At 36.4% G+C, this 25222-nt stretch overlaps 1 protein-coding gene across 1 annotated transcript in view; it reads left to right on the forward strand.

The window, feature by feature from the left end:
* cdkal1 (CDK5 regulatory subunit associated protein 1-like 1) overlaps positions 1-25222 on the forward strand; it is a 256495-nt gene that overhangs the window by 200102 nt on the left and 31171 nt on the right. The window lies entirely within an intron of this gene.

A 25222-nucleotide genomic window follows, 5' to 3' on the forward strand; every position in this document is an offset into this window, starting at 1 on the left:
AAAAAAAAAAAAAAAAAAAAAAAAAAAAAACACTGGACTTTGTTGTCCAAGTCTGAAGACTTCCTATCCAGGAAGTTTTTTCAATTTGAAAATGTCTGAAATAGCATTGAGTTTCAAGCTTTAAAGAGTAGCCTTAAATGACTGTGATCTGGATGACTGAAAATCTTCACCAGCTTCCCAAGACATGGTGGGATACATTTGCATAGGAACAGGAAAGCTAAGGAGTCCTGGTACTCCCATTCAGTCCATAGGCTGAAACATCAGTCAGAGGGGATGCAACCCTCTCCTCCACCAGGGACAGCTGCTGTTGGAGTTTTTTGATATAAATAGACCCATCTAACCATCTGTCATACCTTGTTTGGTCCGTTATATATCTTTCCGGTAAAGCACACTATATGGTATACTATTGCCAGATGCTAATCCATGATTTTGTCCCGTATGCCTTTTACACAATATGTGCTGAAGATCTAATCCTCAATATCCACTAATAGGCTTAATGTTTGGAATAAAGGGAAACAACATAAACTGGTCACATTTGTTTGTTGACTGCTATGAATAATATCAGAAAAACAGAAGTAGGATGAAACGACTTCAAGAAAATGAAATGACAGGTTGACCACTTCCAGTCATCTTCTCTCATGCAGAAGCAATGTGCTGCCTTGAGAGCAGTCGTTTCCAGGAACTTCAGCATAAACAAATTAAGTCAGTGTCCCTACAGCTCTTTGTGTGCTTATCTGGAGATTTATTTGCCTCTCTGTGTATTTTGAATCTGTGTTTTTCCAAACTGTCTTGGGTATAGCATTTATGCATATGTGTGTAAGAGTCTGAGTGGGAAAGAGACAGAGAGAGAAATAGCCATTGTTTACATGTTTGGTATCTCTGTTATGGCTCTAACGGGAAAGCCTGTTTGTCCTCATGCATGCAAGTACTTAGTACGCTCTGACTGGTGCACTCTAAGGCAGTGCCTCTAAAACTAACTGCAAGCCCATATTATAATAAGATTGTTTGAGAGCATGTTTTATCTGAATAACACATGCATTGACAACAGTACTTCAAGCTGTATTTGGGTTTGAACACAAGCAATACACTTCATTCCTTGGCATTAGTGTGAGAACTCAGTTTAGTCTTCAGGACAACAGCTTTAGTTATTAGCTATGTTTGAATTTTTAACCAGACCGATTAAAAAGATTACTGATAAACTTTCCTTTTTACAGTTAATATTTATCCATATGGCACTACCTCACTTTAAACTGAAATTTCTCCAGGCAAGTTAAAAGGCCAACAGATCCAATATGCATCTGAACACACTACCTATTCATGGGCAGGCATTTATTTTTTGACATAGTTTAATGTGTTACTGTGGGTTTAAGCGGTTCACATGAATCTAGAGAATAATCATTTTAAAAATAATGTTATTGTCTTTTTTTTTTTTTACTTTGAGTTCTTACAAAAGCTCCAAGTCTTATTTCAGATTGAAACCCGTGAAGTCATATGCTGTTTAATAAGTAAATCACACTTACAGAGTAATATATATTCATGAGTCTCAAGTCTTTTTGAGAATATTTATGTATTTAATGCACCAAACACAATAACCTTTTTTGTAGTTATGGGTTAAAACTTGACATGGGCTGAGGACTTATGGAGGATGCCGGCTGGTATATACAGTCTAATGTTTCCAGGCCCGTTCACTTGCTTTTCACATATTGATTTGTAAACATTGGAATAGCTAGGTGGCTTGAAGTTTAGTTTTTATTTATTTTTTTGAAAGGGACAGCATGTAATAATGAACACCAAGAGCTGTAAATACACTTGGATTTAGCTCAAGGCTAGATTCCATCCATAGTCCTGTAGGATAGGGGCGGCAGGTACAAGGAGAAACTTATGGTATGTGTAACAAGAAATACAGACCAAAGGTGATACATGTAACAAGGACAAAAATCATAAAAACAATAGACAGTTTCAGAAGAAATACAATGCAATACCAACAGATGACATAACACAGTGAACAGGACGACATGCTTGAGGTAGGCTAATGTTTTAAGGTGCTTTCGATATTGAGATAGACACAGCTTGAAATTCATTGTCCTTCAAATTAATCTTATTTGGTAGGACATTTGAAGCTAACCTAAATGTATGCCTTAAAAAAGAGAAGAAGTATGCAATAAAATTAACTTATGCAGACAGATTTAATTGTACATGTTGTGCAATGCAAATCACCAATAACAGAGCAGTACATTGAACACTTACTGAAAAAGGGTGATTATGTTCACTTCACCAAAATAAAACATGCAGGGAGCATAAGTGAATTCAAATGTTATAAATCAGCAGCTAAAGTAGGTCATTGAGAAAAGGCTGTCAAATTAATTTTGATGTATCTGTAATACCAAGTGATAATATATCAGCTGATGACATGTAACTCTTCTCTACCAAAAACTACATAAAGCATTGTGATGCTTTTTATTGGCTTTTGCAATTAATCGTTTTTTGAAAACATCAACTTCATTTTACTTCAAATATGTGAAAACCTTTAAATGAATGCTTTGAGAATTGTTTATTTTTCAGGATTTTTTAAAATTGTAGGCATTCACTGTCAATAAAGTGTTTGAATAAAATTGCCTGATATATATATATATATATATATATATATATATATATATATATATATATATATATATAGCAGATCATCAAAGACGGAAAAAACATAAAATACTTGCATGTATAAAGTACATATATAGGCAAAACATATTAAGCTTAAAAAAGGAGTGGGTAGAAAAAAATGTATAAAATCCTACCAAAGATATGACTGTTTCATAAAAGATTATTTACAAATCCAACATATAATTCTTTTCGGCTTCACTTTTGTTTATTTTATGCATGGTGTCTATAGAGAGTTACATTTTTAAAGACTGTCAATTATTTGGTGAGATCAGACTTTAGTTTTTACTGATACAGACAGCGCTGTCCATTTCATTGGCCTGCCTCAGCCAAATTTCACTCAGAGGCCTGACATCTGCTGGAAAACAATCAGCAACAAAGAATGGTTTTATAAAATGTGCATAAAACATGCTATATGTATGCCCTCACTTATACATTGGACAATTTTATATATATGTGTGTCCATATATGTATGTACACATGCATACATATATTATGTTGTGTCACACTATGCTTGTGGGGACTTTCCAATGACATTCCATTAATTTCTCACTCACTTCTATGGACTAACCTAAGCCATTTGCAAACACATATCTAACACTACACCTAATCTAAACTCAAGTCATACCTTAGTCCAAAACCCAACCCCCACCCCAAAAACAACACTTCTCATGAAGACCAGACTTTGGTCCCTCCTCCCTATAAGTCCCCAAAATCTAGCATATTCCTGGGAATTTGTCCCCACCAGGTAACAAAAACATGGCCACACACATAGTGTGTAAACAGACCATTCTCCACCTACAGTATGTAAATATAACTTCCTCTGTGTCATTTAGGATCATTATGTCCGTGTGTGTATTTGAATGTGTGTATACATCTTGAAGCCTTAATCCTTTTTAGCTATAAATCAGTCTGTGCCATAGAAATGTAAATATCCTTTTCCATTGGGTGTCATGTTTCTTTTAGGGTATCTTTCCTATGCAGGTTATAATTATTATTTTTTTTTTTTAGATGCTTTGATTTGCATTTTAGGAGCTGAAACAATAAATTTGGTTAATCCTGATTAATTGATCATTAAAATAATCATCAGCTAATTTAGTAATTGAGTAATCATTAACTGGAGTATAGCGATTCTAAAACATGTCTTTAGACGGCAGAGCAACCCATTTAATGCAGCAATTATAACAAAGTTGTTAATTAGTATATATACATTTTGCATTTAAGATTTTTCTTTCTGTCAATATGGTCTATCCAGAACAAAAAACAAATTGAACTAAAAAATGTAGTTTCATCTGGTCCACTTAAGATAAGAATAAAGTCTAGACAGGAGACTGTAAATCATATTAACAAAAAAAATGTCCATGCTTAAAGCAAATATGAAAATTAACTATATTTATTACATCAAATATGGATACCTAATAAAACAATAGCAATCGACACCTGACCAGACCAGTATCTAGAGAAAATAAGTCCAATAGTATGGTCTATAATTTCATTGAACGCTAATCCAGAACCACATGGCATGCTGGGGGATGTAGGCAGAGACAAATATTTAGCCTCTGAGTTTCTCATTATCAAGCTAAGCAAGGTTGGGTCAAGTATCGTATATATGACTCTGCGGAGCAGACTAAATTTGGGATAAAAAAGTCTACACTTTTATAACTGGCTCTAAATCAGTTATTATTTATCAGTCATTTTGGCAATATCTATTTTTTTAAGGTTTTTAATAATTCTTTAGATAGACACTTTAAACAAACTTTGACACAAAAAATGTATTAGTCTTATTGTTTTCTAAAGGATATCATCAATATAGTGCAATGTAAAATAACTGATTAAGCTAAGAGGATGTTTTTCTATGTGTGGCATTTATTTACTTTAATAGATTATTATGGCAATTAATAGTTTGATAGCAAGAAGTAATTTTGGTAGATTGATTGTCTATCTGATAAGAAACTTTGAAAACCCAAAACAATAACAATGAAATTCTTTAGTTGATTTTCCTCATTGTTTGAATAGTTTTAATGTTTTATTGTAAAAAAGCTTATTCATATTTTAAGTACATTGCCATATAACAAATGAATTTATAACACCATGATATTCTAAAAAAAAATGTTTCCAATATTAAATAGTTTGACTGTCAGCCTTAATGCACCAACCTATTTTGCCTTGGCTGCTGATGCCCCATACAGAAAAGGTCAATATAATGGTGCAAACCCTTGTGGCTGAGGAATGAGCAGAAAAATAATACTTGACAATTCATCAGTGTAATACTGTGGATATATCACAAGTGTAATTGATGTAGAAGAGACAATTATAAAAAACACAAAAATATACCCTGACAATGTTTGGATTATACAGGTAACACACCAGAGATTATCAGCTCTGCTCAGTTTTATCTACATAAAAAGGAAGACAGTTGTGGTTTTCCTCACAGAAACTAAACAGATAAGAAAAATCAATGCATACAAAAATTCAAAAAAAGAAATAGAAACTGACATAAAGGATTTTTTATTATAAATTGACAGAATATTGAATCGTTTTTATTGAACCGTGAGGGTCAAGGCTTGATCCTTTAGTGCCTGACTAATGATTCCATAGGAATGTGAAAACATGCCTATGGAATATGAAGTCTTTTATGATAACTATTTTTCTGGTGAACATTCCCGAGTTACTCTTACAATATCTGATGAGCATAATGAAGTTGCTACTGAAATGTAATCAACCAAAGGCACATTTTATGTCATGTGTAAGGTAAAGGGAAAATTTGCACAATCTTGAAAAGTACTGTGAGAAAAATGAGAAGGCTGAATTATGTCATTCATCAAAGGTCATGATCCAACTTTTAACCCAAACAGACATTGGAAATATCCTTCCCTTGTCCCACAGGGCCACCAGCAGGGCCTTGTAAATCCCTTTTTTTCCCCCTTTGTGTTATCACATCACATGTTTGTCTAATTCTACTCTAATTACCGTGAGGCTTGCCTCCATATCAAGCCGGTTGGCCATTTAGACCTTTTCATAAATCAGCTAAAGGAATTATCTTTAGGTGTGCCTCTTAGTGATGATAATAATCACACTGCTTCCACCAATGCCTCACTATCAGCTGAAATTATACAATGCAGATGAATAGTTTGTGCCTCACCCATGCATTCTCTCTTCCTTGCCATCATTGTGTTTTCTCTCCATCTCTGCCTCATACACATATCCACATAAATTACATACAACAAGGCCTCCAGGTCCACAGGGACATAACGGACAATCAGTCTGACAATCACAGCTGAGCTCCAATTCATGGTGCAGTCGGAGACACAATTTCAGACACATAGATGCTGCAACGCCAAAGGCTTAGTCTTCCCCTCCACACCCATCGTGGACACAGACGCCCACACAAAGGATTGCACATTTGCTCTGTTTAGAAGCCCCACAGCAAAGGAAAAAAAATAAGAATCGGATCTTTGAGTTTCTCTGTTGGTGTAAGATTTTAACAGTAGAAAAATACATTCATGAGGTAAAATAATTTTTTGTCCTTAGATTTTTAAATATATTTTGTGTCCTTTTTTAAGAGGACAGTGTAAAATTTGATGAACGAATATTTCAAATTAAAATTTTAGGGAAAAGAGGTCATAGAGCACACATATTAAAAGTATTGGTCTGCTGTAGGGCTGCAATTAAAGATTGCTTTTAGTCTCTATTTTTTTTTTTGTTATTCCCATTATCAATTTCTGTAATTGCACATAACAATTACAGTATGTTACTTGTAAAAAATATTTCACTTCACTTGTGCTTTCCTCCATACCTGCGAATAACCCTCTGCTGTCTCTTGTTCTGACTCTTTGTTCTTTAAGACCTGTTCAGTTAAAATTCATGAAATATATAATGTCCCTAATTTGTTTTAACAGAACTATCTTTTATTTTTAACCACTAGAAAGTCAGACAAGGAGAACACATTTAAAAAAAAACCCAAATCTTTTCACCTTTAAGTTTGACATTATTTCAAAGATTTTAATCACAGTGTAAAAGGTTGAGCATATCAACTTATTCAAGCCTTCTTTTTTTCTGAGGCATCAGCCTTAAGTGATACAGATTTTTTATTTCTAAATAAACTAACCAGTTCTACAATAAAATCAAATGAGTCAAACCATCCCAATATGCAGCCTCACATTAATCTCAGTCATTCATCTCAGTAATGAATTGATTCACTGAAGTATGCCTAACATTAACTGTTGGATATTATCTGACTGAATTATATCCATTTAACGCTCCACTTGGTGGCGAGAGCCAGCAGGAGTTTGAAAACGATGAGCCAGGAGTTGGACTGCCTCTGTGGGTTTAGCAGCTGGGCTCACTTTTAGCACAAGGGGAATGTGGAAAACACTGAAAAGCTTAAAGCACATTTAAGCTATTACTCAATAAACCAAAGTGATATCTCAGGTTTGCTAAGCTATGCACAATCCCACCTAAACACGTGCTGGAGGTTCATTTTGTGTCTAAGATAATGTAATTCATCAAGCTTTTCTCAGACTCTTTGTGCTCTCCTTATAGCAATTACTGCTCTGAGCTGCTATGAATTATGGGATAGGCTGAGCTTTGCTTACCAGCCGATCAAACTGATACTGCTGCAGCTTTATTGAAAAGCATGTTGTTTACAGTGCTCATTAATAAGACCGTGCACTATTTATATTTACTATTTGACACATGAAAGTTAACCTCATTGGATTTCTTTAAATAATTTGTTGTCAAATAAATTGACAAATCTCATGATGTGAGATTTATTTATTAGAGAACATGTAAATGTAAAATAATGCTTTTATTATTTTCATGATTTCTTAAATCTTTTTAACACACACCCACATGCCTTAAACTGCACTCCTTGTTTTCTTTCTTTCTTTTATTTTTTTGTTTTTTTTTTTTTTTTTTTTTTTTTTTACATATTCTAATCTCTGCTTAAAGGCCTGCTCTTCGTCTTATTTGATCTAAGTTGGGATTTTTTTAGTAGCACTTTGGTGTTTTTTTTGTGTATAGTGTGCAATGTGCTTCAGTAAGTGATGTCTTAAAGCTTTTCACTCTGTGTTTGCTGCCCTGTCTTTGTTGTGATGTGATTTATTCTAGCATCTTAGGCAGTAAACAGCCTTTGGGCTATTGTCACAGGACCTGTGTGCTTCTGTGCGTGAGAGGCATCTATCCGTCTTATGTCAGACGAACTAGATTTATCACACTGTTGGCAAACTTGACGGCCTTTTCTTTAAAGATAGAAAGCATTGATAATAAATATAAATTTTTATTATTGTTTTTTGTTTTAAAAATGCTTTGCGATTATGCATTAAACTCTTAAACATACTTTTATATGTAATATTTTATGTCATTAGGACTGGGAAGGAAAATGAAACTGGTAAATTGCAGAAAAATTCCTACACTTTTAAACTTTTTTTTTCTTTCATTTACAAAGTACCAAATTACTGCAAGGCAGATGGCAGATAATTAGTAATTTTTTATTCATTTACAAATCCCTAAACTATCAATTACGACTGAAACAAGTAATCAGATTAGTTGTGATTAATCTATTATTGAAATAATGGTCAACTAATTTAGTAATCGATTAATGCTACATTCAGACCACGCACTGCTGAAGCAGCAAAAGCAGCTGGTTTACAGGCAAAGTCAACGGTTGACGTGCATCAAAAGGTCCTGCAGTGCATTTCAAGCAGCAGGAGCAGCGCATCTTGACGCATCTGAGCAGCTGAAACAGCGCCTTATGAGCTTCATCGCATCTAGGGCACATGACACACTTCACAAGCAGCTGCTGCTGGAGTTGGAAAAATTGAACTTTTGCTGCTCGACGCGCCACATCAACCAATCAGAGAAGCTGATCTTGGAGCTAGCAGGGAGACTGACACAGCGCTGCTGATGCAGATCACTACGATCGCTCTACTGAAACAGTTTAGTAACGCCTAAATTAACTCAAAATGTCGAAACCTGCCAGCAAAATATGTTTGCATTTATTATTCCGTTGCGTGCAGTTTGGATTACGTACATGAAAACCGCTACCATGTCCTTCCAGCCACCATGAACAGTAGCGGAAAACTCCCAAGAGGCAACCGGGCCAAAGGCTGCTGTCGAAGGGGATTTCCAGTGACATGCACCGCCCGTGTGTGGGGGTTTCGTGCTGCTCCGACAGCGAAATCATATTTGAAGGCAGGATTGTGATCCTGATGAACTGACTGCAGAGATGAAGTTTTGAGGTGGACTTTCTCACTTAAAAACATAATAAAACAGCAAAAATAGCGAAGCCGCTCTCTGCCATTGAACACAGGAGCAGCAGAAGCATCAGGCGCATCTGTACACACTTTACTGGACACGCTTCAGGTTTGCATTGCTATTGCATGCGGTCTGAAAGTAGCACAATTGTTAACTGGAGTAGAGAATCTAAAACATGTCTTTAGCTGACAGAGCGACCCAGCTTGAGCAGTAATTATACCAAAATTGTAAAAAAAAAAAAAAAACATTTTGCATTTAAAGTAAAAAGAAAAAAACTTTTTCCTCCGTCAATATGTTTCAACTGGTTTGATATAAAATAATATAAAATTTCTTTAAGGAACCTTTTGCTATCCATTATTGATTAAACAAAAAAAATAATGGACAGAATAACCATTTTGCAAAATAATCATTAGTCACAGCCCTTCTATCAATGCAAAAATAGTTGCTTAACTGGAAACAGTCTTCCTTTAACCTGTAAGTAGTTTTTCCTCAGCTTGCTGAAGAAAGCATTACTATGTTATGATGCTATCATTGGTGTGCTTTACTGGGTTTTCCTACCTAATGCCTTTGATTATTACGAAAGGTTTGAATTTTTGCTTTTTATGATGGCAGCACCTTCTACCGTATGTTTACTATCTCTCCTACATAGGTTGCCTCATATTGTAATTCATATGGTGTACTTTCAGCACTTGCTTTCAGCAACTGATTATTTTCAGAATTTGATCAAAGGTTAATGTTTTTTAACTCTGTATCAACAGGAATGAAATCAACTTTGTATTTTTAAGGACTGACTTAGAGACCAAAGCCTCTCACTGCTTTCTTATGTCACTGAAAATAAAGCAATATTCAATAGACTCCAAACCTCTCGTTTTATAATTGGATACAGTTTTGATATTCTTGATGGGGTCATGTTGATTTGTTCTATGCAAGTATGATCGATGCATCGATCCAAAAGCCGACGATCCGATGCATCGACACGTCCGCAAGAGAATCGATTCATGTTTTTTTTTTTCCTCTGGTCTATTTTAATCCATTTGCTCCTGGGCGTAATTCTCCCTCACATGCTGCGGTGCTGCTAAACCTATTTTGCCCTCCTACCGCGCTTCCTGGTTATACTCTTACAGCAGTGTGTTGCAGTAAGCTTGACACAGACATTTTTAAATTATGCTCAGTATTGAAGCGTGGTCTGAGCTACACACTGTGGGTCTAGATACGGCCGAGACGGTGAGGAAGTGGGGACGAGTTTAGTCTGACGACGGAGGGACATGAGGGCCAAAAATAGCGGAGATCCAGATGGAAAAAGGGTCCCAGCGTTCTCGCGCACCTCGCTCTTCTAGCGGGTCAAACTTCACGAGTTGTTTTCCGCAGTTTCGGTCATACAAACAAAACAAGCCGGCCTCCTGTCTGCGGCACTGTTTGCGGTCAGCTACAATCTGGGAGAGGTGCAGTGGAGTGTCTCTCAAGGGGGCGGTGACGTCGACACTCTGGAGCCTTCTTCTTCTTCTTTTTTTTAATGGCGGTTGGCAAACTACTTATAGGTGCATTATTGCCACCTTCCAGAACGGAGTATGGACCAGACAAACTATTATATTCTCCCTAAAATACCCGTTCTTCTTAGAAAATTAAAGATACTCCCAAAAACTACATCCCCAGATGACCTTTGAAACAATTCCCTTATATCTAGTTTATTTTTATTCCTGTCTAACTCTCTACGCAACATCTCTCTTTCCAGAGTATATTTATTACATTCTAAAAAAATATGTTGGACAGTTTGCATTGAACTCATTACACTGATATTGTGCAGTTTTTTGCAGTATTTTTTGATGCAACTTTTCTACTTCTGTTATTTGCTGTTGTTTCTAAAGAAAATGCATAATGATATTACAGCTTTCATTGATTTATTTCAAACTTGAAACTTTGTTTAGCCTGTAAGGTGTACAAAAGAAAAAAAATAATAAACGATTAATCGAATCGAATCGTTGTGTATTCTTGAGTATCGAAAATAATCGAATCGTTGGGTCAGGAAATTGATACTGAATCGAATCGCCATGATGGATGTGATTTACACCCCTAACTGGGAATGTGCTGTCATCATGCTGTTAATGAAGAGGTTCTGTCTCCCACAGAACAAAATGTTTGGCTATGAAATATATGTGCAGTGACAAAGAATGGAACAAAAAGAGCATGCAAAGATGCTGACTGAGGAAGATGACTTAATCCAAAGGTAAAGCAAGTCCTTTTTTGACACAGGCCACAAGAAAAGGAACACACTATCACTCCCTAAACAACATACAAGCCAAATTATAGATTAAAAAATACTAAACTGGGGGACATAGACCTAGATTGATATTTATTGTGGTGCAATAAAACAAACCCTGCACTGTTTGATCATAAAGAACATCTTAATGTTTGAAGGATTGAAGGATATTTGCTAGTCTTCAAACATCATCCTAGCTGTAGATATGTCAGGGCATGTGTACGGCCATATAGGAACTCATTACAAATTGATGTCATATTAAAAAAGGAATAATGTTAGGAATAAAGCAATACTGTAGGTCAAAGAATCATCTAGGAAATCAAAGGTTGGGCTTACATTGCTATTCCAGATGGGCAATCTCCCTTAGCTTTCTGCCATATTAGTTTCAAATTGGTAACCAAATTGGTTTCCTTCTATTTTATAATCTAATTCATGTAAAGCACTTTGAATCGTCCATGTACTGAATTTTGCTATACAAATAAACTTGCATTGCCTCGTCTGACAGAGGTCTTTACTAACCTCATGTCTAAGGACCTATTTACATAGTAGAGATATCTTGTTGTAAGCTGTGTATCCAAATGACCAACCTTAGTTTTTAGCAAAAGCATTGCTTTTATAAAGGTTTTGTGTATAACTCCTCTATTTTGCATGCAGTGATGAATAACACATTCTCGCATTGTTTTTTTTTTGTGTTTATGAGAGATTGTATAGAGGTACCTCATGTTCAAAAAAATGTGAAGAGGCTGTGAGAGTTTATATGACGTCATGTTTGCATAATTGTCCTCATTATTGTTACAGTTTAAAGATATGTATTTGTATTTAGCAAAAAAAAAAAGAATTAAGAAATGAAGCTGGCCTTTGCCCTACTAGTCACGGAAGGTAAAGCTTGCCATAAGGATACTAATCATCTGGATTTCAATTGGAAATGCTGGAAACCTTCAATGAATCCCAGTCAAGTGACTGTGCTGTAGTTTTTTGTGTATATAGTCTAAAACTATATGAGAAAGGGAACAAAGTACTATCTGAATACTCTTTTCTGTATTACCCAGAAGCATGAGTCAGCACAGCATAAAAACAAGTCTAAAACATTCACCAGCCTGTGGATGAAACAACATCTTAATTTTGTTGCGTGCCCTTACTCCCTCTGTCACACAAGGCTCTTTCTCACAGCTGAGTCAGAAAAATTCTGCTATGTTTGTTTTAAAGGTAGAAGAGTATGAGAATTATTTGCTGCATTCATGCAATCATCTAAACTTATTTATAGGAACTGTGAGAATGTTTTGAGCAGGTTATCTCAACTGATATCCCAGCTCCATGTTACAGAGCACCATGTACTAAACCTCCTTTTATTTACATTCTTAATTGCTGTCTCACTCGCCCTCTGAATCTTTCAAGAGCTTGTTATGACCTCAGTGTTCATAAAACTACCCGCATGGCTTTATTAGTTTTGAGGATATAATAGCATCAGTTTTCAATCTTGAAAATTCTTGCTGAGTATCATTTCAGAGTTCCTTTGAGTTCAGCAGGGGGACTTGCTTACATGTGAGTAGATGTTTGTAACCACTTTCATTTGCTTCCCTTTCTGTACATTTTCTGAGGATGTATCTCTCTCTTACAGTACTAACAACTTCTTGCTCCATTCCCTCATCCACGTATCTTTTATATAATACAATAATACAGTAGATATTGTTCAAATTCTGCAGATCACAACTGAGGTCATTAACATTCATCTTTCATTTATAATTTGCTTGCAATTTGCAACCATAACAATTACTTCTATGATTTTTCAATAGTTATGATATGCATCAGAAAAATGGGTAATTGTCATACAGATATATGATCCAGCCATCTTCTCCTGCTTAGAGTTGCGGTGGGACCAGTGTCTATCTCCGTCAGTCTATTGGCGAGATGCAGGATACACCCTGGACAGGTCGCCAGTCTGTCGCAGGGCAACACCAAGACAAACAAAAAAACACAACCGTGCACACATACTCACACACACTAACATGATGGACACTGCACTGCAAGGCCTACTCACTGAGCCACCATACTTTTGAAATTTCTTTTTTGGCACCCTAAAGTGTTTAACTTTATTTTGGTTTTCTTCATTTTCAAAATCATTGAAAATGAATTCTTATCACTATGCTCTTTATCTGTTTTCTCATACTTGATTAAGTAGGTTTACTTTGAAAAAGGAGTCACTCCATTTTGCAATATCATTTTGTAGCACAATGAAACAAAATGAGAAAAAAAAATCTATTTGATTCCATATAACTTAAAAAATACCGTATTTTCACGACCATAAGGCGCACCATACTAAAAGGCGCAGTCTCCGTTATGTGTGCCATTACTGTATTTAACACACCCGAGGCGCACCGGACTATAGGGCGCGGGTTTTATATACAGGTACATGTCCTCTACTACATTTAAATACCTCTACTCTGTATTTAAAAATAGAGCGGGACTAAAACTGAGTATGATTGTGCTTTATTCATGTATTTATTACAATGTACTGTATTAATCAAACCTATCGAAGTCATCATACTCTGTTTCTGAATTAAACAGCTGCACTAAATCAGACATGCCAATTTCCCCTTCTTCACTGTCAGAATCACTTTCCGCGCCGTAAGGCTCCTCGGAAATGATGCTGGCTTTTGCCCAAGCATCTACAATCCATCCGCAAACTGTGGCGTAACTTGCCCGGCGCTGCCTTCCACTTTTCGTGAAACTGTGGTCTCCGTCGGTCATCCATGGCTCCCACACCACTCGCAGCCTTACTTTGAACGGCTAGTTCACACCGATGTCGAGCGGTTGAAGTTCCTTTGTCAGACCTCCCGGAATAACAGCGAGCACAGCGTTCATTTGTCTCACCTTTTTTTTCACATCGGCTGTGAGATGGGCACGCATGGAGTCACAGATTAACAGCGATGGTGATGCGTGGAAAAAACCACCTGGTCTCATTACATACCTCCCTCAGCCACACTTTCATCATCTCCTCATCCATCCAGCCCTTTTAAGCGAAAGGCAAAGTCTTTCGCTTAAAAATCAAGATAGGCGGCAGTTTCTGTCCATTTGCGTGGCAGCCAAGCACAACAGTAAACAACGCTTTTTCATACCCTGTTGTGTGTATCGCTACCGTCCTGATCCCCTTCTTCTCCACCATGTGATTCACCGGGATGTCGAAAGTGAGCGGCACCTCATCCATGTTGGTGATGTGGCTTGGCTGGATGCGTTTGTCGGCGATGTTTTTGAAGCAGTAGGAGTGGAAACTCGCCGGCTTTTCATTATAATCCGCCGGACGTTGCTGAGCTACTGCAGTCCTGGTCCGGATGGAAAAATAGCACTCATAGGCGTGTCTCTTTGCCATTTTCAGGGTTGTTATGACAACAATGTTGTACTGGTAGAAATGTAATTGGTAAAATACTGTTCAGACTAGGAATATATTGTGATTCTGAACTCTATTGAAGACTACTGACAAAGTAAATTAGATCCCAGATGGAACCCAACTAATTATCTTCTGAATACGAATTATTGAAGTTCCTTACCTACGACTTCTTCTATCAAAGAATATTGTAGAATATATCTTTGTATAGAAAGTCAAGTACAAAAACTATACAAATCGTAAAGAGGTAAAGTGAGCAGCACTGACTATTTTATTGAAACACTTGTAATATTCTGGTGTACTTCAGCATTCTTGAAAAAGCTTTAAAAATTACAATTTGTACAAAAAAAGAAAAAGGGAAAAGTTTTATTTTCCCAAATATTTTGAAGTACAAAAAATGCTTTCTCTCCTGGAATCGTGTCTCTTTAAGTATTCTTTTTTTCCCCTTTCACTGCTGCCTTCAGTTCAAATGACTACTAAGTGTGTGTTCTTTGTGTACATCCATCAAGCTAAGATTTATGCAAACACACTTTGGAAGTAAAGATACAACAAAACAAATATGGAAGATTACTGCTAATACAGTCTTCTAAGTATTTATTTTACTTTCAACACAATTCAAATTCTTTGTTCATAATTCTTTGCTCTAAATCATCCTCACAAAATTGCTATACTCGTCAAGCATGTAATTAAAGAGTCACAGTTCAACTCCTCCTTTCTGTTGCCAGTTTCCAAAAACTATGTTTTACTGTCATACCAACAGGATTATCAGTTAATTAGTATTCAAAAAACAACCTCAGTTTCCATGAAATGGAGAACAACCAAGAAAGTACTTTTTATTTTGACCCTTGGAAAACAGTTTATGTGAAACTCAACATTTAAAGGTAGTGGACAGTATTAACTGAAATCCAAAGCATGGCTTAACAAGACAAAACACAGGAAATCCCCGATTTCAGTAGAGGGAGAAAATAATATACCTTATTACTGATAGTGTTAGGCTGCTTTATGACCAAACCTTTGGGAGGCTTTTATCCATGCAAACATCCAGTTTCTGGGGTGAATCAAGTCATTGTGAACCCAATCCAGAAAACTCAAATGGCGCAACACAAGGAGTTTGCATTTAGCGTACCAAAAGCAAGAACAGAGAATATGATGTAAAAGCAGGGCATTTGTATGAATAAATAACGTAAGGATAAACATAGTAAGAGCTCAAATCAACAGACAAATGGCTTAAAAAATTGTGTAGGGCTACAGTACATGGAGCACTGAAGACATGCAGATGCGCAAATATATCTGAAGAACAAAGGAACAGCAGAAACCCCATGAGACAAACTCTTACTTTGTGCTTTCTTTTTTTTTTCTTTTTTTTCTTGGCATCAGCACAATGCTAGAGCAATACTGCCTCCAGAACAATACATTCTAGCTGCATGAGGTTGTTTGTTCTTGGTCTAAAAAACCCCATTTAAATGAAACTATGACACCTGAAGGTCTGCATTTCCCTACTCAACACCAGAAGCTGGATTCTTACATAGTTAAGAGTTTGCTGGTAAAGAATTGTTAAAGTAATCCAACTTAAAAAAGAAATCTTGGCTAGATCACAAATAAGTGGAGGCCAAATACAGCGATGAGCTTAAGACATTTTAAGTTATTGAACATTCAGGAATTCTTTGCTAATTGTTACCATAAAAGGTTAATTGTATATACTTTTTGTGTGAAGTTATTGGTTAACATACAGTATTACTCATGCCAAGTAATAACTTTATGGGTGATATTATTGTCCTGTCACATCTTCACGATTTAGACCAGGGTATGCCTGACGTAAGAAAACTCTGGCAGGAACGCTGGCATACGTTGGATAAGTTATGGGTCAGTTTTGTATCAGTTATGAGCATGCTGAAGCAATCTGAAGAAAGCTAAAACAAGCTGGAACATGGCGACATATGGCGAGTACCTGACTTATGCCAGTGTATGATCATACGTGGGCCTTAAGTTACAGGTAAGTTACTTGATCATTTGACCCACTAAGTGTAAGTTACTAATAAGCCATGGCGTCTAGCTTATCCAAAACCTATGACTGACCTGTGCATAACTTATGACTAAATGATCAAGAACTTTTCTCCAATGCATATCAATGGCTTCTTTTTGGATCTTAATGTCCAGAAATCGTAAAAAAAAAAAAAAAAGAATATTTTGGTACAAAGATTGATGTTTAAAGAGGAATTAAGAAATCACATCAAGGAAAATGGGGAAATTTTGAATGGCTGCTATTGTACTTGACATGTTTTTTTTTGTGTTTTTTTTTGGCAGGCGGTAAACAGCAGTTAGGTTAATATCGCAATCAAAGAAATCTTTTTATGTAGGGTTTTTATGTAGACATTTTTTGCAGACTTCGCAGACATTTTTGATTTATGCTCAATTTTGAAGCTTGGTCTGTACTATGTTATATTCCATGCCACAACGCAAAAGGAAAGATCACGAACTAGCTGTGGGTCTAGATAAGGCCGAGGCGGTGAGGAAGTGGGGGCAAGTTTGTCCGACAATGGAGGGACATAAGGGCGAAAAAGAGCAGGGATCCAGGTGGAAAAAGGGTCCTAGCGTTTTCGCGCACCTCGCTCTTCTAGCTGGTCCAACTTAACAAGTTGTTTTCCGCAATTGCGGTCATACAAACAAAACAAGCCGGTACGGTACCAAACAGGAGATACTCAAAGTGTAGAGCGGATGTAGATCTGACCAATCAGAGGCCTCCTGTCTGCGGCACTGTCTGCGGTCACCTACAATTTGGGAGAGGTGCAGCAGAGTGTTTGCGGAGGGGGCAGAGATGTCTCTGCATTCACCGCGACACCTACGCAGACAACCTAGTTTCGAAGTTTAAATTAGCCTTCAGGACACTGGCTTGTGCATCATTTCATGGGCATTACGCTGCCATGCGTCATGCATAAGTTAGCCTGTCTTTAGACGTACACCCTGAACTCATTATGCATACTCTATGTATACGCCCAAAATTGAAAAAAATTCATAGAAAGTTCAGCGTATGCCAGCATTTTAGAAGATTCTGGGACATGAAATCATTACTCTTTTCGTTTGGTTTGGTTATGTAGCACAGATATATTTTTTAACTGTTTAAAAAATAAATTAAACAATATTTTCTTGCACTTTCTTTAAAATCAATAACATTAGGCACACAAATGCAATGAGTTGAAGTGCTTTCTTCACGTTAAAACACATACCAGGTTTTATCTGACAGAACTGTCGGCTCTTGCTCGGGCCAAAGCTGAAAGAGTTCCCTCTGTTTACTTAGTTAACACTAATGTGTTTAAGCTGTTTTCAGAGTGTAGTTCCTTCCTCTAACTCTGAAGCCAATCATTACAGTGTTTGCCTGGCTTTGTACTCTTTTATGTTCCACTGTGTAATCAACATTTTAAGTACCTAAGATTGAACAGGCTTCCTGATTGTTCAGTCACTGAAATTTTTCTTTTATCAAAATGAAAACAGGGTTAGTGAGATATCTAGCTCAGTTTATTTTGCCTAACTTACCCATAGTCATTACTTTAAGACTGACATGTACTCCATTTGGTGCAGCATGTATAATAAGTGATCAGTCAATAATAACGATATAAAGGAAAAACAATCTCGTATATGACAAATAGAGTTTAAGTTTGTCAAATGTAATCAGTGAATAAAGATAATCCCTCAGCAAGACTTTGGCTTTACTTCCTGCACTCCAAAAAATAAAGAAGCTAATGTTCTTCAGAGGATATCAGAGCCACCTGAACTCCCCTACTCAAGGTTTTTTTTCCCCACCTTTTCTTGGCATCCACTCGTATATTTCGTGCATTCTAGAACCCCCTGTTTTAAATGTTGGGAAGTCTCAAAAACAAAGCTACATAGCTGGATTGTAAAAACCAGATGGATGTAGTTTATTGGCCGGAAAAGCACCTCCAGCTGCTGTTGATAACTAGGTTTGTAAAAGTTTGATGGCTGCAGAGCATTGTAAAGTATTTTACAGCATGCAAGTATTTAACAGCTTGAATACTTTTCTAGTATTTGTGCAATTTGATAAAAATTTTCTTTCATTTGTGTCACTGCCTTTTTTAATTGTAAATTATATAATTCTTTGCTTGTTTTCTTTTTTACTCATTAGTCTTACTCTCCATGTGTTTTACTTGGTGGTAAGGCTCCTTTCAAAGTAGCTAATTTGTAGAACTTTGATCTGGTTTGATTTTATATTTGCCCCTGCAAACATTCAAACCCAAAGCCCTCAGTAATCCCCCGGTTTTTTTCTGGCCAACTCTGAAAAGTTTCTGTGTCTTTGAATTTTACTTTGAGGCTAAAACAAAACACCCAAACCAACAGGGGAGATTTTTTCCTTTTTTTCATCTTTCAAGAAGCTTATTCAAAGAGAACCTCCAAAAGATCAGAGAATCTTTCTTTAGCCCTGTTAAATCACTCCCCACAGTGATTGTTTTTCAGGGAACAAAACTCTGGCTTGTTTGTGTAGGAGTGCCTCAGTAATTACAAGAATGATAATCAGGGAAGGTGGATAAGTACATTTTGTGCACAGAAAGAATAATCACAATTCAGAGACCCCCCCCCCTTTTTTTTTTTTAGATCTTCGATACAACTATCACAATGACACTGTTGTTTTCACAATTTCTGAAACTTTAGCAAGGTAGACCCTTGGTCACTTAACATCTTCGTCTAGTTTTACCAGTAAGGGTTCTCAAATTAGGAATCTGAGGAAATAACCACAAAAATTAACACATTAAATACATTATACTTCCCACCAGGCAGCACCTTCCTCGACCGTGCTGCACCTGCTTGATAAAAACATGCCAACTTCCTCTCATCAATGAGAGATGATGTTGGGCAGAGCATGATGATTTAGCTTAAAGTTGAGATAAAAGCACCTAATATGCATGATAACAGCAATTGTTCCTTTTAATTAAATGTAAAAAAAAAAAAAAATGTGTTTTCTGTTAATTTAACCTTTCAGGCGAGACAACTCTCCCTCTTTAAAAACCCTGCTCCACCCGTCACCTGGGTGGGACTTGTCTGGAACAAGGGGAAGTCTTTTTTTATAATGCATCTTGAGTTATCTACAAATAAAATGTCTGATTATGCAGTTCAGCTGATAAAAAGAAAAAGCCTTAGAAGTTTCTGTATTTTAGATGATTATTAAGTACTTTGAATCAGCAATGCCCTAGCTGGTACCGGTCCACGTGTCAATTGGTATTGGACCGCACAAAAAGAATTGACACATTAAATTATTTCCTACGGATTTATTATCTAAGTGTAAATGGTGTTTTATTTTGAAAAATTGACGGGATTCTTTCTGTTACATCAGTCTGTGGCTCAATCTAGACGTCTGTTGGCCACAACATCGTATGTCACTTAAGAGCCCCTGCTGTAAACTCCGCTGTCTCATTGCAGAAAACTAAAGGCTCCCTGCTTTTTGTTTTATTTCAGCCATGTTTAACACTAGACTACCCTGGTGACCAGAGCTACAGTTACAGACCAGTCCATAAAGATATTGTCTGGGGCCACTGTTTAAAATAAAGCCTGTGAATTTGTAACTAACCGTTACCCTGGGGGGGAGTGGAAATTTCGATATCAAGAAGCTTTGTCTTAGCTAACTAAAGGTTGTTGATTATTATTTTTTTAATTTTGCCTCTTTAAGGGGGTTTCCGTTTTAAAACAACCTAATCTGTAACTGATTATTTTTTTTGTTGTTGTTGAAAATAATGTCATGGAGGAATCTGGCGAAGGTAGCAGTATCGTTTTTATCTAGCACTGTAGCTTAAGATCTACTAAAAAATATCCAGCCTATATTTATTTATCTCGCAGTCTAATAAGGTACAATTCGACTGCCCCACAATTGAGACAAACATTTTGAAAAATAAAATCTTTATTTTCTCCCAGAAAAATATGAAATCACACTCTGGTTAGAAATGTATCTCAGTCTGGTTTCAATACTCTCCACAAAACTAGGAAAAAAATGTTTTTAATCAACAAGTAAAAGGATGATATGAATTCAAAGCTGCATTTCTCTCATTATTCCTGTTATGATGAGGATTAATTATCAATTAAATTCATGATCCCATAAATCTGCAGTGCCTCTACTGTGTATCATGGGATGTTATTCTCTTGATGGTGAAGTAAATAAATGCCTTGGTGCTCAGACTTTCATGCCGCGTTTGGTATGCTGTGGCTCTCTTCCACAGATGGAGTAAATAGAAAGCTAAATGCAGGCAACCAAATATGCATTGCTGCAAGGAAAGACAAACAGTAACACAATCCAGAACCAATAAATATTTTTCTATGCACATAAATTATTTGGATAGCAATGGTGGTAGTAAAAGGAAAAAAATAAATGATGACATGATCTCATTTATCAAAAGGCAAACAGGCTTGGCCATAGAAATAAACAGATAATAGATTGAAAAATGGACATTGGTAATGCAATTTTAATCTAAAATTAAAGGAATGCATTTAAAGAATATATATGCAGTACTGATAAATTGATGGCCATGATTTTATTTGGACAGTATAAATAATATTTTTTTTGCTGATGTTTGTAAAGTCGTTAAGATCTCTAAAAGTTAGTTTTTTCCCATCAACAAACAAGCAAGCAAACATAGAGTAATTAAGCTAATTTAAAACTATCATATGGTAATTTTTTATCATGAGATGGGTTTATTGTTTACTGTGATAGGCCTAGCTGTAAATCATATTGTTCAGTGTTATAGTAGCATGCTGCTATACTCAGCTCTCTCTCTGTTGTTCATCTGAATTAAACAGGAGCTCCACCCCCATTAAGAGGTTCACATCATTCAGACAGAGGCAAGAAAGTCTAGCTGCAGACCTGCACTGTCAGGACCCTTCACTGCAGACCTGCACTGCCAGGACCCTTCACTGCAGACCTGCACTGCCAGGACCCTTCACTGCAGACCTGCACTGTCAGGACCCTTCGCTACAGACCCACACTGTCAAGACCTTTTGTTACAGACCTGCACTGTCAGAACCCTTCGCTACAGACCTGCACTGTCAGGACCCTACACTACAGACCTGCACTGTCAGGACATTTCATTGCAGACCCACACTGTCAAGACCCTTCGTTGCAGACCTGCACTGTCAGGACCCTTGGTTGTAGACCTGCACTGTCAGGACCCTTCGTTGCAGAACTGCCTCAAGCATTAGAGTCTGTTTTGTTAAAATCTGTAGTATGATAAATAGTCTTTGAAATATGATGGTGTGTCAAATATTAAATCCAAAAAAATCCATCAAATTATAGTCAGACCTTAAAAACAAACTTTTAGGCCAATTTTATTCAATTAGTTTTTGTCTTTGAATGTAGCTCCTTGTAATATTTATTAAAGTTGAATTCTCTGCATTCTACAATGTGTTGTTGATTGTGCAGAGGACTTTAATTTATAATTGCCTTCTGAGTTGCAATTTAATCAACATAATCATGGATATGCCTCAATCCCAGCTCAGTTTCTTGCTCGTCACTGTGGTGAGGATTAGGTATTACTAATTCCAGAGGATCTACACATCAGTCATGCTTAACTCCTCTTCCTTCAATGAATTTCTAATTATGTGTGAAGCTTCAAAGCTAAATATAAAAAAAAACTTACAGTCGTTAAGGCTTAGCACATAGTAATAAACCTATAAAAATAAAAGTTGTTAGGTGTAGAATTAAATTTTGAAACTGTTCAAAAAAGCTTTTATGTAATTATGTATGGATATTTATTTTAAACATTAAATGTGGTGGATGGATAAGGCTTCTCTTACTGCCTGAGCTCACCCGGCAAGGGAGACAAACACTCCAAGATATTCCAAACAATAGGTGCAGCATCAAGGAAAGCTTCATAGATCAATATCCTTGGGCCCTGCATGGAAATTAAGTTAAAAAATCTATAGAAAATAATGAATTGATCCTGAAGCGAAACCAAATATTTCAAGCTGTTGTAGGTGTTAATAGCTGTAGAAAGGAAGGCTCTCCTGTAGTGGTCTGCCGTGCTGCAGAGCTGCAGCAGCCTCTGACTAAAGACACTCTGTTGTTATTAAACAGTTGTTTAAGTAGGAGGTTCCAAGTTGTAACTAATTTTCTTTAGTTCTTGAAGATTTTTTTTTTTTTCAAATCATCTACGTCGGTTCAGGAGGAGTTCAGAGAAAGAAGTTGTTCTTTATTAGAATGTTAAGCTTCTATAAGTCTGCTCCAAAGTTCAGTAGATGATCGCATTAGGTGTCACACTCTCCACAACTGACTTAAAGAAGATATTTAACATCTTGCTGGAAACGTAAGAGGGAAAAAAAGCAGACCTTGTGGGAAATAAATACAGATATCTACAACCATAAACGTTAACAAAATTTGTGTTAGCCTGCTTGACTTCAAGACAGACTAAAGGAGGTGATTGTCTTAGAATACAGTTTGATTTACAAGCAGTTTAACAAGTTTTCAAGGAAGACCTGACAGTGAATGTAATGGCAAGGACAGGATAAAGCACAAAGCTACTGTTAATTAGAGAGAAAAAACAACATTTTTTTACATCTCTATAATTTCTTCTGACTGTTATCTGTAGGGAACATTATGTGTCCTAAATGGTGCTTATTACAGAGGACGACATGCTCGGTAGTGTGTGGCACTTTCTTTGCAAAAAAGGCCTCTTCTATAGCCACTCGTTTGCAGTGTTGTTTCCTTTCCCACAATATGGCTGAAACCTATTCTAGAGGTAAAGAAACCTTCCATTTATAATAGGCAATACCATGAATGATTAAGGAAAATCGTATATTGCAGATCTGATATACACGTCAGTAATGGACTTGCGGGAGAAGAAGTTTGTACCATAACAAAAAATGTATCTTAACAAGCACATTTTTGTCATTCCAATCATTAATAAAAATAAAATGTGATTCTAAAAACATGTACTAATCTTCTATGAAGATGAGAGGGAACTCCTGGAGGATAAAAGAGGTTGGAGCAACCGAGGGAACACCCAGAAAAACGAGTTGCATGGAGGCAAAAGGATAAGTCTGGAAAGAGAGAAGAAAAGAGGAAGGATTATGGATGTCTGCAAAAATGGAAAAACCCAGGGCTATATGTCAGAACCGTGACTTCTAAGGCTTTGACATATTGCCAAGGAAATGATCAGTCAGCACAGTTTTAGAGTACGGAGCTCATCACAGGCAGACTTAAAATGCAAATACTTCTAAGCCTACAGGACTCCGAGTTTCCAACATTTTCAAGTATGAGCTCCAGATATTTATAACCCAGGTGGTTTTGCACCACAGCAGTATTTCCTAAATTGCTGGCTTGGGTCTAAACTTTCCTTTTGTGGTACTTTTGATATGAAAAAAAAACAATTACATGTTTCTATTGTGGGTTTTTATTTTTGTAAGTATGTCTTATGTTTGTATATATGTGTTTTTAAATTAAGGGTAATAAATAGTCAATAATTTCTTTTCATGGATGCACCACACAAATCCTTTTTTTAAAACGATGTCAGCTCACATTTTTTGATTCTGTTTTGTGTTTTAACTTCCTTTAAATGATTTAACTTCATTTAGAAGATTGACGGTGTTGGCTTTCATGCACCACTTATTGCCTGCAGCCACTCTATAGAGTGCAGGGTGGTAAAGCAAATACTTAGATGTTTCTTCACAATGCTTTTGAAAAAGGAAAAGCTTCTCCACCTGCGCAAACCTCTGTTCAAGACATGTGAAGCAGAAATAGGCTCCAGTTTGAGCTTACAGAACAATGATGGAGTATGGCTAAAGCTGTAAAGTACAAAAATATATCAGAAAATGATTTTAGATGAATAATTTAGAAAAGATTGCCTTCTTTACTTTTGACTTAACTCTGCATTGACTTATTTGAGTTTGCACTGCTTTCTGTGGGGCTCTTTGCTCTTCATCTGTTTCACCTTTCTTGGAGTCAAAAACATTCTGTAACAGAAAATATGCTTTTTATCATGTCCAATAATAAATAGCTATATTTGGAGGCCTTGTAGTATTTGATTTTCTGGTTTCTGAATAGCCTGTATTTTTGCACGTATTTGAATTGTATCTTTTTATGGACTTTTTTGTAATTCATTTTCTTTTTTTTTTTTGCAAGGACCAGAGTTGAATAGTTCTTACAGTCATCTCTGCAAAGTGCTAAAATGAAGTGGCTTAGAAACCTTGAAACTGTAATTAAAAGGTGAACCTCGGTAGCAAAAAATTTGAAAAAAGGAAATGTGCCAGAGCAAAGCCTTTATTGCATTTGTGATCTTTGTGAAAAGAGACATGACTGAAGAAGTCTCCTTCTGTCAAATAAAAATGAGGACGATTCACAGCTTTATGCACTGCCTGTGGAACACAACTTTTAACTATTTGCCACGGTGATCTTTTTTAATTAGGCACCCAGAAATATGTACTCTACATGGTTCTATTACCCTGTTAATGCATCGGATAAAAATGATTTTTTTATTGAAACAAATTTGGAACAAAGAGTCGTTAACTGTTTGAAATTCAGTGCTATATTGAAATAATATAATACAGATCCACATGTCCAGGTGGAAGTCCTCATTATGTTTATTGACCACCAGAGAAAAGGCACCCACTCCGTATGACCCTGAGCAGGAACAAACATGTTTGGCATATGGATGGATAAAATGCTACAAATAAAAAGCCAAGTC

The sequence above is a fragment of the Cyprinodon variegatus genome, unplaced genomic scaffold, assembly GCF_000732505.1.
Source record: "Cyprinodon variegatus isolate N-32 unplaced genomic scaffold, C_variegatus-1.0 Scaffold297, whole genome shotgun sequence".
Classification (NCBI taxonomy): Eukaryota; Metazoa; Chordata; class Actinopteri; order Cyprinodontiformes; family Cyprinodontidae; genus Cyprinodon; species Cyprinodon variegatus.